Source organism: Marmota marmota, unplaced genomic scaffold, assembly GCF_001458135.2.
Source record: "Marmota marmota marmota unplaced genomic scaffold, marMar, whole genome shotgun sequence".
NCBI lineage: Eukaryota > Metazoa > Chordata > Mammalia > Rodentia > Sciuridae > Marmota > Marmota marmota.
The window spans coordinates 18160047-18174310 of NW_025999949.1; the positions used below are offsets into that span (position 1 = coordinate 18160047).

Sequence of the window (14264 nt, forward strand, 5' to 3'; positions counted from 1 at the left end):
GTTTTACCAAGCAGAGTGCCATCTCTCATGGACATATGCACATGCTGGTAGGGAGAGGGTAAATTTTCAACCTCTTCTCCCAGTGATCTTGGCAAATGTGTCTTTACCTTTTGAGTTATGACCCATCTCTTGGCACTGGCACCTAAATTGGCTCATCCAGTCTACTTCTTCAAAGATACCAGATTCACAAGGATCCCATTTATGGAGGTCCAGTCCTGCACAGGTATTCCAAGCTGTAGAATGTATGATACCCAGTCACCTCCCTTTCCCTGGACTAAAGAAAATAGAGGAGAGGGCCCAGGTGCAGCCAGAGGAATCATGGTGGGTGAGGAGCAGGAGGAGGGTCACAGAAAGACAGATGGGCTGGGTGAAGAGTAAAGTGTTGCCCCTAGCCAGGGTGAAGCATTACCCTCCAAGCCTCTGGAGACACAGGGAGACCCAATTACCATGAAACCAAGTCCTGAGACTCAGAAGCGAATACCTTTCAAGAGAGGGACAAGGTCTTCATTGCCTGAATCTCCATCTGTCAAGTGGTCTAGTATGTTGGTGATGCTTTCCATTGAATTTTTAATTTGGTTTATAAATTCCTTCATTTTGAAGATTTCTGACTCATTTTTCTTCAGGATCTCTATCTCCTTATTGAAATAGTCTATCACTTCTTGAATTTTTTTCTTTATTTTTTTCTGTTTCATATAATGGTTTATTTTTTAGATTAAGCATCCATTCCTAATGCAATTAATACTTCAGTATGTAAATTCTTGTAAAGGAAAGAATTCCATATACTTCCTATGTAGACATTGCTCCATATATCATGATTCATCCCCTATTTCTGGAAATAAGCAAACATGATTCTCAAAGACCACTCTTCTGCCTGATTTGGAGTTATAAAACTGTAATTTCTCTAACATATCATTCTGTGAACATTTCTAAGCTGAAATTCTTCTATTACAAAGCGTCTTTACGCTATACGTTTCTTATGTTTCTTATTGTGAGTAATTGAAATTACTAAATAACATGGATTATAAACTCAAGAATTTGAATGGACAACAAACACTATTCTAAGATTAACAGTAGGAACAAAAAGAGAGGATATTTCCTGGTTTTCCTCCCTGCCATTATCGGTCAGGACTGTTCCTCTTGTCTATGCAACCCAGCAATAATTTTCTAATTGGCTCATTAATGAGAAATAATGGACTTTCTATTAGAACACAGTATACTTATTAGAAAGGAAGGGAAATGTCCCCATTTGGATATACTATTGAAATATCATACATTTTCCTTTTTATCATATGAGTGATAGGTTTAAGGCAATTGTGGCATTTGTTGGTAGAATCACCATATACTGAAAATTTCTAAGACACCAAAAGTGATTTACTTGCTCATTGGCCTACCCACACAAGTTTATTTTCTTCTCCTTACACTTTTTAGATGATGCAAAGGAAAAAAAAAAGATAAAAGAAAAAACGGGGATAATATTATATAGAAATGAAGAGGGAAAGGTGTTCTTTCTCACCTAATTCTCATGATCATAACCAGATAAAGCAACTAGGCAAGAGCAATGAACACAAATATAGAACCATCCCAGATCTGCATGAGCCCCAAACCATGAGTCAGGAAGAGCTAGTGCAAATCAGAGCTCATCCAGGATAGAGAACATGGACAATGATAACAGAAAACCATCTCAGGTTTTAGCGAGAAATACATAATAATGGCTTCCATCATCACAAGGGCTTAGCATTGGTGTCTGCTTATAGGGGGAGCCTTGAGATTTGGCCGTGAAGAACTGGGGATATAAGAGAAGTATTGATTCTCTTGGTTGATGGGAACATAGAAAGATACATGTAGGAAATAATAGATTTTGCTTATGAAACTTTTTGCTCTATCTCAGCAGAAAACCTCAAGTAATCCCCTGAATTCACAGAAAAACAGAAGTCAACAGATGAAATTTGCCTCAATTCTTAGTCTTAAAACCTACAAAAATATTCCACTCCAATACCTGATTCTTTCTTTCATTTTGAAAACCTCAGTAGGAACTAAGCATGTTTAGTTTTCTCTTTACCCCATCATCAGCCAACTATGTGCATCTATTCTTTTTAAGTGCACAGGTGTGTGTGTGTGTGTGTGTGTGTGTGTATGTATGTATGCATGTTCAGCTTCAAACATCACTCTTCTTCTACTTCTACTAATGTTTTACTTTCTACTGTCAAATTCCACAATTATCCATATTTATCATTTCTCACTTCCCTTCCTCCTTTTAGCCATCTCTTCCTACCATTGTACTAACAGCTTTTGCCAAGTCACTGATAACTTAAATATTACTAAGAAGCGTTCTTTCCAAAGCAAACAATGCTAATATCATCTTTAAAACCCTCATTTCATTTTATCTCATAGCCCCATTCGAAAGGGTCTGCATTTTTTTCTTGAAACAATCATTTACTTTGGCATTACGGACACATCTACATTTGATTTTTCTTTTCTATCACTCTGCTCAAGCTAATCTTCATTACTAGGTCATACTCCTCCAAATAGCAGTGAAATGCTGGAGTTCTCTGGGGCTCCATCCGGCCTCTGCACACTCTGTTTCTAAGCAATCATTAATATCCTCCTACTTACCATTGCTGTGCATTTCTCAAGCCCAAATCTATGTACGAGTCCTCACATAGAGATCAGAATCTCTCTGTTTGAATTTCTCAAATTCAAAAGCATCTAAAACTCTGCTTTCCCAAATAATGCTCGCCCCTCCTCTGTTCCTTACATGCATTTGCAAGAATGTGTATTCATCCTGATCCCTCCCTGCCTTTATGACCTCGTACACCAGGCACCCCATCCTGCCAATTCTGCTTCTAAAATGCTCTTAGAATCCCCCTTCTCCATCCCTGGAGTTTTAGTGCGTGCTTCATCTCCTGTCTATTACAGAACAATGAAAATATGATATTCTTCCAACTGGACTCCTGTCTCTCTTAGGTCACCAATCTGCTCTCCCAGGAGTAGCAGATAGGATCTCTTTAAAATCCTAATTGTGGTTATGAAGCCTGTCTAACAAAGGTCTTTTAAAAACTTCCAATTGTCTTCAGGATGAAGTCAAAAATTTTCAATATTTCTTCTAAGATGTTACATGAATTGAACCAGACTTCCTTCTTGGTCCCTTTCTACAGTTGTCTTTCTGTCAGCCTTATTAAGCTTTCTGGAGACCCTTGAACATGCTGGGTTCTTTTTCTTGAGTCAACCGCCTTCCAGGTATTTTATTTTTTCTGTGCCAACATATTCATTGTGTCCTGCACTGACGATCTGTTCCTCCAGGAAGCTCCTCTCAGCATCTCCATTCTCTCAGAGCCAGCTTCATGTGCCCTCTGACAGTTCTCCATCAGAGCATCAGAAAAGCTAAAAAAATAAAAATAAATTAAAAAAAATGTACTTTTAAAATTTACTTGTGATCTATATGTTAGCCTAAAAACTACTAAACGCTGATGTGAATCAGGAGTAACAGAAGAGAACTATCCACCTTAGCATTTTGCAGCGGAGCCAATCTTACTTAAAGGCATGCTAGATGAAAATGGAAAACTCCCTAGGACCCAGCTGTCAAGAGAGGCCCTGGTAAATTGCTACATGGCTGAATGCTGTCAAAACTATCAGTTTCTCCTCTCTCTAAATGTGGTAGCTAGGCAACTTCAATAACATTTGGAGCCAACCCACACAAATCTCATTCCCAGACAAGATAAAGTGCCAACACCGGTTGGTTACCTTTAAGAGACACCCTCCCTGAGGCCATTGAGATGGGCCATATGTCTGTGAGGAAATTTTGATAACAACCTATGCTTTAAGTACGCATAGGTATGTTTAATTGACTTAATTATGTAACATAGAAACAATGATACAATGTATGGAAGACTTAGATTTTCCAACTGTAAGGTGAAGTAAGATGTAAAGGATTATCATGGCAACATGGTATTTATGTGAAAAACTAGCTGCATATTGCAACACTGTAAATTAAGCAAAACAAGAAATCATTTCAAGAGGACTTTCAAAGCATGAAATTCTTGCTGTGAGTTGGCCCCATAAATAAATCTAAAATTAAGTGAGAAGTCATATGTCTTATATAATTTGACTGAAGAGAAAGGCCTCAGCAAATAACTGCATAGATAGTGATTCTAAATTGGAAACAACTATTGCCACAAGAGTATTCAGAAAGCCTTTATCTTTTCAGATTCCAGTTAGCTGGAGATAGAACATACCCCACTAAGAGACTCTACAAAAATGACCAAAGTCACCATGATTGGGGGTAGCACAGATTTTAAAGATACATACTGGTTGCTAGATGCTCTATCCCCAGTTCTCCAGTGTGAAATGACTGAATGCTTCCTTTTATTATTATCCTGGGATGATAAATATGTATATAAAACTGTTCAGAGAAAGCGTTAACTCTACCAATTTTTGTTCCCTTATACAAACTGCTTCAATACATAAAATTAAAACTCCCTAGTTGGGAAAGAAGAATGATATGATTAAACTGATGACTAGAGAAAATTCTTTTTTAGCTATTTATTAAGCTAATCAACTATTCTTCTACTTCCCATTTTTTTTCCTGTATGAAATATAAACACATTCTAAATTTTATCTAATATTTTTGATAAGCTGGAAAAACTGTATTATTTTGGGGATTTGCTCAATAAATCAAATTTACCATTATAAAAACAATGACTATATATTTTAGAGGCACACAAAAATAGAGTTGTGATGAAAAACTCTAAAAAGGTAGAGGGGTGGGAGGGAAAAGGAGGGGGCAGGGGTTAGCAAGGATGGTGGAATGTGATAGACATCATTATCCAAGGTACATGTATGAAGAAACAAATTGGTGCCAACATACTTTATATACAACCAGAGATATGAAAAGTTGTGCTGTATATGTGTAATAAGAATTAAAATTAATTCCGCTGTCATTTATTTTTTAAATCAATAAAAGAATAAGTATGTAATTACAGACTTTATTTAAAAAAAAAAAAAATATATATATATATATATATATATATATATAGAGAGAGAGAGAGAGAGAGAGAGAGAGTGAGAGCACTGTAGATTACCATAATACCTCTAATTAATTTATTTATCTTTATGTGGTGTGAGGATTGAACCCAGGGCCTCATACATGCTAGGCAAGCACTCTACCACCGAGCTACAATCCCAGCCCCAGACTTGGTATTTAAAAATTCTTCTCTGACTTATACCTGCAAAGCAAAACCCAAATGTTCTAGTTTAGCATATAGTTGAGCTAGTTGTAGAGTACACATATTTTGCTAAATTAGTTAAGCACAAACAAATAGCAGTAGTTAATTTACCAGCTAGGAATTGGGGGCATGTCTGTCGGTTACCTGACAGCCGGATCAGATCCAAGGAAAGGTTGGTGTCAAGCAATTGAAAAACTGTCTGAATGCATTTGGGGCTTTGATTTCTGGACAATATTCAATCCTGGGCCCATTATGCAGCATCATGCTTGGACAACAGGAAACTGCCTTAAGAGGAATTTGTTACTGTCATTTACAAGCTATGGCAGACAGCTCATTCAAGGACAGATAAGGTGTTTTGGTGTGAAGTAGCTGTATTGTCCCAAGAATAGGTTATAGATTCTGGCTCTCCATGCACTACTCCCATAGACAATGTCCGGCAAGTCATTTAATGTCCCTGTCTCATTTCATCATCTTTTAAAAAGAAAAAAAACTAATAATAGAAGCTTCAAAGGAATAAGGCTCATGTAAAATACTTAGTGGAAAAGTGCTTTCTGTGCTGAGGGACTCTACCAACTCATCTAAGAGACTGTGGTTACTTTTCTCTGCACAATAGTCCTTGCTACTGTGTTAGTGAACACCTAATTGGGGGTGTTAAGTTCTAAAGACCCAGCTGAAGAGCCTCCAACCTTCCCATCTTAACTGTAAGGATGAATAAATAAGCAGAGAACATCTCAGAACTATTAAAGTAGTAAATAGGATGTATCTGGAAAGAAGTGAATTTGTGTACAACCTTTGAATTCTTATGTACAGCAAGATAAACACCTTGGACAATTTATTTGTTCTTACTGGTTTGTCTTTCTTCATGTAAGTGACATTTCTTGGATGGCTATACACAAATTGACTTATACTTAGCTATATTGGAAGGAGGTTACTGTTTAGATTAGAGACATGCTGTGGTACATCTTTTGTAGAGTGAAGAATGCTTTAGTGTTCAAACATAATGATCGTATAAATTTGGTTTTTCTCATGCTTTGTGTTCTAAAATAGGGATGTAACCTCACTGGGCTTTGTGTTATTGTTAATGTGGGAGCCCCACCCATGAACTAGAAGTATTGACATTGGACCAGGAGATGATACAAATGAAGAATTAAGACACTGTCTTTGTAATAAGCTCTTATTCATCTCATTGTCTTGAGTGGCAAAACCTTTTATCCGTATCTACACCACCCCTTCCGCAGCACCCTTCATGTCTGCTAGTGGAGTCATAGTCACCCTTACTTTGGGGCACTGGCTTCTTAGTAACTGAGTATCAGCATCTGCAAAATAGATCCTGTTCCTTACAACTACTTCTGATGTGCTTGCTCTATTGGATTATGAGCAGTTGAAGACTCTGTACTTCAACTTGGTCTGTTATTTTTGTTGCTCACTCTGTGACTGGCTCATAGGAGTCAACAGCTTCTTTTGGAAGGCCTCCTCCTTTCCAATTTCTCCTTTGCCCCAGACCTCAATTCTTTCTAATTTAGTTCTCAATAGAGCCAGGCAAGGACAATATCCACTCTGAAACAAGGTTCAACTTCAGGATCTCCAGTGGGCAATTCTTGCACTTCCTGTTGGCCCTACAATGATGGTTTATGGAGTGTTTATTTTTTAAATGATTTCCTAAGTCAAATTTCTTTCTGGAGAAGAAATTAGTTGAGCCCCCCCCCAAAAAATGGATGATTTGTAACCACAAAAAGAACAAATATAGCCTAGAATACAAGTAGAAATAGAAATTCCATTGTCTCCAGAATGTGCTATATATCTTCTCTTCACATGTTGCTTTATTTTCTTAGAAAAGATTTTCCCACCAACAGGAGGTGTGGAATTTTCAATCATTCAAAGTCCTAGCCAGAAAATGACTGACCCCTGCTGTTTCTTCTGCCGGAAATTAAACAACCAATGAGATCTCTTATTTGGCCAATTGAAGTGAAGAGCACTTTCCAGACCAACCAATTCAAGTCAGACAGTAAGGTATATCACTTTGAATTTCTTTGCTCACTCTTAGACCATTAAGGGTGAAAAAAAACAAAACCCAAGGGTGCAGAACAAGTGACCAGAAGAAGGAAATGAGAATTGCTGGACAGACAAGATAATTGCTTCTATCTGAGAATATATCTATTTGGTTGATTCTCTTTTATTCTTTTGACTTTTCTGTTTTCTCCCTTTAGTTTTCTTGCCTTGGTGTATATCAAAAATTTCTTAAGATCTTTGAGATCAAAGTGCCCGATGGGAGGTAACAAATGAGCCTGAAAGAAGCTTTGTAGGGGAGTTAACACTTTATGAGAGTCACACACAGCCCCCTCCCTGCAACAAACTTCAGGAAGTGAGAGATCTCCATTTCCAGATACAAGGATTAATACTCACAGATAATAAAAAGGGCATCGAGATGATAAAGCTAACAAGGGCTGCGCTGGAACTGAAAATCTGAACGGATTCAATTGGAAAAGGAAGTTTGCAGTGGGAGCTGGCACAAACAGGATTCATGGGGACAACTGTGTGTGGGCTCATCTCTACCCTTCTACTCCATGAAAGATTTGTAACTTTCCAGGGATGGCCTCAAAGAACAATTTAGGCCAGATTACTGAATTATTGGTACAAGAAGTATAAATAAACAAATACTCTCTTTTCTTTTCTTTGGGACCTATTTGACCCACCAGCATAGTGTTAAAATGGAAAACTGAGATGAGGGTGTAGACCTGCGGACATGGAACCAAGGAGTCCAGCCGTCTTGATGAGTATAGGCCACAATAAAGGCTTTCTCACAGCATTATATGGCATGGAGACTCTACTGAGATTTAGTGGAAAGTCTTTTAGAAATAAACGGAATGATTTTTCCAAGAATCTCCCTTTGGCATAATGCCTTCTTGAATCCAGGCAGGTATTAGCCAACTATTGGAGGATCTCCAAATCTTAGTTCCTTGCCAAATGCCATCATATTCTAAATAAACACTTCCAAGAGATGGCTATATACAGAGCATGAATGATGACAGGATGCTTTCTGCAGCCACAGGATAAGGTTGAAGCCATCTTTTTACCTTTTTAACACTTATCCACTGTGTGTCTCCTCATGCTTGGCTCCAGCTGTACAACTTGTGTCTTTTCCTTCAAACTCAAGTACAGTGGATACCCTTCAGTGCATTCCTGAGTTGAGAACTGCAAATTATTTTCAAGATCATTCTAGGGTGAAAGTAAAGAGTATGGTGAGTATCTGGCACAGATCACAGACCAGCTCTAGTAGCAGACTCCTAAGGTAGCCAACACCATTCTTTGTTGTGGATAGAATCATAGCCTCAAAGATCCATGCAGTGGATTACTGTCCAAGGAGGGATTTAAGTCCATCTGCCAAGCTCTGGAGTCTGATTCTTCTTCATCCTCTGTGACAACTCTTGTGTGACATTTTCAACAGTTTCTGGTATTGCACAGAATATATCTGGAATTGCCACATGTTGAAATTCAATTATTTCTGATTACATTTGAGTCTTATCATTGTTAAAAGTTATCATTACTTTATAATCATGCCTCGTTTAAATAACCTAGTTTGATCGCTCATCCTACATGCAAAAGTTGACTCTGCATAACTTTAACAGTAATAAAAAAAAATGAATCATTTTATAAAGGACTCAGATTTGCCACTATTTAAGAGAATGTATTACTGCCTCTGAAAAAGGTACTTGGTAAAATACTTTGAATAAAAGTAGAATTGTTGAAATAGTCTTGCTTACTTCCTACCTCACCCACAAGGTGATTCCTTTGAAGAATGATAATCATTTACCTGGATAAATTCTGATATATTTATCTAAAAATTAAATTTGCAAGTAATTTGAAGAAAAGCCAATGGAATTCATTTTGGTTTTTATTCATATTCCTTTCATCATTACTCTGCTCATTCATTCAGTAAATACTTATTGTACCTTCAGTTTATGTGAGGGTCTGAACTATAAATTGAGGAAAAATAAAAATAATAATATCAATAATAATAATAGTAACCCACTATCTAAGGTAACCAATATCTGATGCTTTCATTTTAATCGTTAGAAGATTTGTGTAGTCTTCTGAATTATATAACTTAAACCAAATTTCTGGCAAGACTCTAACTTCTACATATGACTCTGCTATATATCTCAATAAGCTTCAACTCTCTACTTAAAGAAAAACAATACAAAGGGAAGGAAAAAAATTATTTCTGAATATTTATCTATGCATACTAGGGAAAGTGCCATGGGCCCTCAGTATATGTAACAGAAGCTCCCTAGGGGGTCAGAATAAGGAACATCTCCTATCCAGTGTCTAATTTACCTAATCCATTAATGAATTAGTGCCAAGGATCATCTTTATTGCAGATTCTCATTTTAAGCAGCCATGTTTGCCTAATTCTGAGCATACAGCAGAGTCATATGTAGAAGCATCCTTGAATTATGTAGCCTACTTCCATACTTTATTCTTTTCCAAAACTTTCATTTAGAGAAATTTATACTACTTGAAATGACCTATTCTGATCCTGTAGATCTCAATGGTACTTAAAACCTTCACACCCTGCTTCAGCAGGGTTAGTGACCATATTATGTAAGCATAGCTGTGCTATAAGTTAACCTCAAAACTGCACTGACTTCTCCCTACAAAGATTTACTGTAGGTAAACAGAAGGCTCTACTTCAGTGGCTAGTTTAGGGATTGTACAGTCTGAGTGTCAGCAGGATACAAATGTTACACACGCATGGAAACAAAGACAGATGAATAAAGGTGCCATTTTTAAGGTATGTGAGCAGGGTGAGGAAAAATACATGAACATGGCAGTATCTAGAGGCTAATAACAGTAGGTCAACCTAAAGTTTGAAAGGGGCCAAAAGAGAAAGCATGTACTAGAAATTAGTGCAGAAAGGGCTAGTTGAAAGAAGCTGTAAGGTTTTTTTAGATGGGCTCAGCCAGCCTGCAGCTACCATGTAGGGAAGAAACCGATCTCACATATTCTCTACCTTCAGTCTTTGGCCACTGCTGGACAAGTACAACACACAGCCACAGGGAAAAGGAGTCCATTATGTTGTGCTCACAGATCAACTTCCTGGGTGCACAGTTGGATGGAGAAAAGAGGAAAGAGAGTCTGGAAGAGAAGATACCTAAACCTGGAAACAGTTGGCCTGAGCCTTCTCCGTGTTTATGTTTGTAGTCTCCCCTCTAAATGTACCTTCTTGAGGCAAAGACTGAGTCTGTATTGCTCTATATTGAGTCCCCCACACTCAGTGCAATGCCTGATATGTGACAGCAACTCTTTTAATTACATGTTGAATGACCACTGAATTATTCGGAGCCTGTATTTAGACATAGGCACAGTATAGCTGCACAATAAATATTCATCATATTCACTCATTTGAGTGAACCCAGGAACATGGTCTCCTTGAGCTAAGTTTTGTGTACAATCTCCCTTCCAGGTATAATGCTCCCAGGTAGCCCTTTCTACTTCTGATACACTCTAAAAGGGTATTTTGAGCATGCATAATCAATTAGCAGCTTTATTTATTTGCAGTAACCATTGATGTGTCCTTGTAAATAGCTGACTTTTAACACATTGAATCAAAGTTCCATTTAGCTTGTACAATGTTAAACATTTAGGAAATGTGGATCCTGAGTATGCTGCATCATCTGTCTCGTTTCTGGAGAGATAAGGAAGAAAACTGCAGATGGGCCTTACGATGAGCTTGGACATCATTGGCTTCCTCAATAATAAAAAGGATATTACGCTGTGGTAAAACATTCTGAGTGATGTGTAAGAAGGCACATTCCCTTACTATTGACATCTTTCATTTACCATGGAATCTTGGCCTCTTGAAGATTAGAAGTTCAGCTAAAAACACCAGAATAAGCTATCCTAGAAATTTATAAGTTCAAGTGTTTACAATGTAAATGTGGCAACATCATACAGGTTGTCTCAAAAAGACTAGATCGACAGTCTTCATTACAAAAACCCTGGGCTCCCAATGACTGCATTCAAGTTGCAAGACAATCGCTGATACATCTACCAACAAACCCTACCTATCATTATTTTCACCAAAATAATGATTTGATTTTGCAAAATAATAGAGTTCAGGAAGTTGTCTGTAATATAAAAATCTAAAAGCATATTTACAATGGCACAATAATGGTTTAAATATGTTAGTTACGCTTTAATAGAATGTTAGCATTCCAAAGGAGCTTTTATATGATCATTTTATTTTCAAACAGAACCATTCTCTTTGTCACTTGTTTCCCATGACCTTCAGGAACTGTTTAAATTTATAGAGGTAAATGTCAGTGTTCTGACAATAAGTTTCACCTTCTATACTTGCAAAAAAAAAAAAAAAAAAACATGACTTATTTCTTTGCAGGAAAAATAATTATCAGTAGAATTATGTCCTTTTTATAAAATATGCAGCTCACTGAGCTCAGTTGCACTAGGAAATCTTTCACAGATATGAAACTATTAATTGTTTGGTATGCCATATCTCAGAAACTTCCTTCCCAACCAGGACAGGCAGACACACAAACATTTCTTTTAAGTTACCTGGTCCTGCCAATGCCTTTACCGGGATTGCTGTTTCTCAAGGGCAGTGGAGGGTGAGGTTTGGTGTTACACTGAGCTTGAATCTGGGCATGGCCATCAGCAGGAAACATGAGTCTCAGCAAGCCACTTGAACTCTCTATCTTGATTTCCTCCTCTGTAAAATGAGAATAAAAACAGCATCTGCTTGTGGGGTTGCTGACAGGATTAATGAGCTGATTCTAGCAAAGTACTTTATAGAATGATATCTATAGTCATGTTCTTTTTCTTTTTTTAATACCTCTAGCTTTGCTTACATTCTGGGTGTGGCTACTGCATTCACAGGACAAGAAGTTACAGGCTTCCTGCCATGAGACTCCTGGCACATTGGGTCTGCCCTGTTTCTCTGAGTAGGGAACTGCAGGAGGTGGGAACTGCAGGAGGTGGGAACAGCTCAGGACCAATTCCTGACATTTTAAATATTATTTTCCTTAGATTTGTATATTCAGCACACCTTTATTGAGAACCTATATTGAAATGAATAGTGGTTTCCTATGATTAATTTCAAGTAATATTTTGCTCTAGGCAAAAGGTTAAGAATATTGAAATGAATAAAACAAAATTGAACCCTGTCGTCACACAGCTACTGATCCAGGGGGTAAGGCAGACAATTCAACAAATGTGCTCAAGGATAAAGGAAGTGAAGGATTTTATGGTAGAAAATATCATCTACCCATGAGCCAAACTCAAAGTGGTAAAGGGTAAGGGACATCAGGAGATTTTTCAATCCAAGAACAGATCACTGGAGAAAATGCTGCCTAACCATGTAGTTATTAGTCATGTGAATCTATAACATTTTCAAATGCATGGGTCTTTGATTGAATTTCTCGCTAAATCAGAGCCTGAAACAGTCTTTGAAGCAACGGTTTATTTGGTGGAGCATTCAGGAATCAAAAAGGAGGGAGTTGGAAAAATAAAATACTGAAGAAGGGAAATCAGTATGAGTGTTCTTTCAAGCTCGCTGCCATCGTTGACAAGGCTAGATTCTGCAAGACAGAAGCCTGGAGAATTATCACCACTCAGTGTTGACTCCATGGGGATTAACTCTCTCACATATGTCTGTGGGCCACTGATGTAGGCTGAGCATCCTCCTGAGGATTAGGAGAAGGCCCCAGGACAGAAAGTCAAGGGAATAACAGGAAGAGCTAGGGAGTCTGAGCTGGCACTCAAGTGACCAAAGGCACCTGGGACCGTGAGGAATCTACCCTGGAATCATCAGCTAACTTTCTGCATGTATATAAACTTCACCATAATTTTATAAAACATTGCCTCTAGATTTAACTCCCATAGAATTATTTATCCCTAAAAATCTGATCCTGAAATGTTGATACGTTAACAAATGATAATGTGGCTGCCTGAGAATAGAATCCATAGCAGTAAATTCCATTGTTCAAATCACAAAACGCATCACGTATGTATAGAGGAATAAAATGGAGAGATTCATCCTATATGGTAAAAACAGATTGATAGGGTCTAAGGAAAAACAGTGACCAAGACAGTATCAGTAATACCAATCAAAGTCAAAGGGATTATGAAAACTCCAATTCTTTCTGGGTGAGGCTCTATCACTGAAGGGTAAGCTTCCTTCATAGGAGACTCATAAATCATCAAGATTGAGGAAGAATAAGGACATAAAGGAAGGGTAAAGGGGATTAAGGAAGACACCCCACTGAGAGCAGGAAGAGGAGGAAATAAGCTTTTCTGTACTAGACCAAATTGGAAGCAAAGACATTGAAGGCTTAGAAACCTCATTATTACGTTTTTTCTCAGGGCAGCAATGTCAAACATTTTATTTAAAACAAGTCTGTGAATGGGATTAGAAAGGAGGTCACAGAAAGAGATAGTGAAGAGGCAAATCCAGTGAGATTCCAATATAAATAAGATGGAGCAATACACAGATCTCCCTCCTGGAGGGCAAGCTCCTTAGGAGTAGTGATCATTTCTTTAATCTGGGCTCTACCACCATTGCATATAGTAGGTTCGTAGTAGATGTATATTTCATTAAAAGAGCAGGACATTTGACTTGATCATCCACCCTATTATGTAACACATTAGGAGTAAAATTATGGGGAAACCTGAATTTGGTTTTGGAGATTATGCATTTGAGATGCCCATGGAGCACCTGAATGAATATATCTAGTAGGCCATTAGATGTATAGGAGTTCAGAAAATGGACGCATCTGGAAATACAAATAGGAATATTAATCTGCATGAGGGGTAGAGGCAGTTGAAACTGTACAAATGGGTGAGCTCTCCTGCAGAATATAGACTGAAAAAAGTTGAGTCCCCAAAACAAAACCGTGGAAAACCAAACTTCAAAGAGCATTGAAAAGAAATCGAATAGAAGAAGGGAAAGTCGATACTGGAAATAAGTTAAATGTAACAAAGGTAGAACAAGCAAACAAACAAACAAATATAAACAGTTTGATTTAG

At 37.7% G+C, this 14264-nt stretch overlaps 1 long non-coding RNA gene across 1 annotated transcript; it reads right to left on the reverse strand.

Moving 5' to 3' along the window:
• Positions 1-500: 500 nt before the first annotated feature.
• On the reverse strand, positions 501-12104 carry LOC125616529. The gene is made up of 3 exons (XR_007347170.1): positions 11796-12104; positions 8297-8691; positions 501-3381 (listed from the first exon to the last, which is right to left on the reverse strand). It is a non-coding gene; the product is annotated as an uncharacterized LOC125616529 (long non-coding RNA).
• Positions 12105-14264: the final 2160 nt, after the last annotated feature.